The following is a 2411-nucleotide window of genomic DNA, read 5'->3' on the forward strand; positions in this document are numbered from 1 at the left end:
GCAATAAAATCGGATGCTAAACTCACCAAGTCACTGCTGTCACTGCTATCTTGCTTCAGTCAACTGTTGTCTAGTTAGTCTATTAATGCTTTCTCTCACAGAGGGCATGATAAATACTGTTGAACCCCAAATTTGTTTTTATGGTTACCTTAAAATTATTGTCATTATAGGGAGCAGAGATGGGAAAATTATCTCTTCATGTCTGATTCACATGCAAACTGAATGAACCACATAACGAATGCCTTAGTCAGATACTATTTTGAAACCTGGTTCAAAAGCTAAATGCTTATAAGCTTCTTTAGGGGCAGTGCTGTGCTCTGGGTCACAGGAAAACCATCCCAGAAGCTCGGTCTACACATCAATAAGCAGGTGCCTGGGTAGGGTGCAGACTGCACCTATGGACGGCCTTTAGAACCCAATTCTAAGGTTTATAGAACAAATTTTTGTTTAGAAATGCTTACTTTGGTTCATTAGATAGTAGTAAATCAGGCTTCTGTCTTACCTCTTTTTTGTCACCTTCCTAAGTGCATGGGGAAAGCATTTAGGGCTGAATAGTCCTGAAAAGTGTTTAAACTTTTTTGTGTGTGTGTGAGTGAGAACTGGTCACTGAGAGAAAGAAGATAAGATTCTCATTACTGCTTCTGTGTATCAGATGCTAGCGTGAATACCTTGTTGATTTGCATGTTCTATTATTGATTTGCATTATTGCTCCTGTCTTCTGTTGTAGGTGAGAGGTAGGCTCACTGCTGAAGCTCAAGGAAGATGTCGATGGCCAATGACCATTCTTAGGGTCCTGAAATCTCTCCAGGTGGTTCCTTGGAAGGATTGTTCTTCTGGGGGGTTAGTGTGTATCACCACCAGCAAATCTGCTTCTGTTTGGGAATTGCTGGAGGGAACTCTGTGACCTCTGATCTCTTCCATGGGCCACGTCCGTCAGTCCTCTCAGTCTTAGTTTCAGCCTATTCTTTATCTCACTGCCACCTGTTTATCCTCAGCTCAGGGTCTCAGCCCATCCACCATCGGAACCTGCTGTTAGGAATAGATCAATTATCAGTCATACACAGTGTGCCATGATCCTGTCTCTGATGCATTTGATTTCTTTATGTGTTTTGGCTGACTTTTTAAAATTATGAAATATAGCCTAAAGGTGCACTCCATATATGCATACGATGCAACAAATAGAACTTTGCCAGAACTTCTAAAGCATCCCTCCCTGTTCCTTTACCAAAAAAGCCTCCCCTCTCATTAGAGGTAACTAAGGCAATTATTTCCTTAGCTTAATATGTCCACCCCTGAAAGCATCTTTGAAAACACAGGTTTTCTTGCCTTGATCTTTTCATGAAGGGTATCGTACTGTGTGTACTCTTTGGTGCCTCATTTATTTGGCTCCTAAACCTTACTTCTGTCAGTGGCATGGAAGCCCATGTCTCCTGCCATGATGATTTCGGACATCAGTGAGCAGATGATTGCACATTTTTAGGGTCAGAAATACTTTCTGGTGTGCCTTAAGAGAGCGAGAATTGAATGACCATGTCCCGGGACGTGGCTTGGGGGTGTCCTAGGTAAGCAAAGGTCTTATGAGAAGCTCTGGCAACTTTAGATGAAGGGAAGAAGTGGGTCCCAGTGGGACATCCAACCAGGACTGAGGGGGCTAAATCATTACAACTAAGAGAATTTTATCCACAGCTGAGCTATAAAGTGTGCCATGATCCACATTTCACTATATCATCTTTGTTTTCTCTGGAGTTAATAATTATTACATTTCCCATTTTTTAAAATTATTTGTTTAGTTTTCCATGTTTCTATCACTAATGGATTCTTCTGATAGAGTTCTCTTCCCATGTGTTCAATGTATTCAAACACATTTATCCTTCTGATAACATATTCACCTTAGCTTCAAATGATCAGTATATTCAATTTTGGAATTAAATCATACAATTAAAATAGATGCAGGGTAGGCTAACACTTGTAGGAATAACGTGTAAGGTAAAATCAGAAGCATGAAGTAAAGTACAACTCTGCTCCCCCTGAAAGGGTTAGCTCAGCTATCTCCCCCAGATGCAGTATTCCCCAATTCCCAATCCGAATACCATGCTGATGATCACATACATACATAGCATATATAACGTAGTAATGAAAATATAATTGATCTGAATTTTTATTTTATGGATGAGAAAATGCCCACTCTGTTCTCTAGCACTTTGCTTTCTTAACATCTCTAGGGCTGCACTGATACTCTTCCATGATAGCTAACTTTATAGATGCAAGAATATATAAATTCTTGAAGGCGGGTTTTGGCTGTATTCCTCCCTGGAGAGGGAGAAATCAACAAACAACAATAACAAAAATTGGTGATTGAATTTCCATATGTAAAAAGTACTAGTCATACGACAATGTAGGAATATCTACAT

At 39.9% G+C, this 2411-nt stretch overlaps 1 protein-coding gene across 1 annotated transcript in view; it reads left to right on the plus strand.

The window, feature by feature from the left end:
- The first annotated feature begins 437 nt into the window (after positions 1 to 437).
- The window catches only part of SERPINB7 (serpin peptidase inhibitor, clade B (ovalbumin), member 7), a 40889-nt gene continuing 38915 nt past the window's right edge, over positions 438 to 2411 (plus strand). Inside the window, exon 1 of the mRNA XM_012645278.1 lies at positions 438 to 660. The gene's annotated coding sequence lies outside the window, so the exon portion shown is untranslated. The remainder of the gene's footprint in view (positions 661 to 2411) is intronic.

This window comes from Propithecus coquereli, unplaced genomic scaffold (assembly GCF_000956105.1).
Source record: "Propithecus coquereli isolate 6110/MARCELLA unplaced genomic scaffold, Pcoq_1.0 Scaffold229, whole genome shotgun sequence".
In the NCBI taxonomy this organism is placed as follows: Eukaryota; Metazoa; Chordata; class Mammalia; order Primates; family Indriidae; genus Propithecus; species Propithecus coquereli.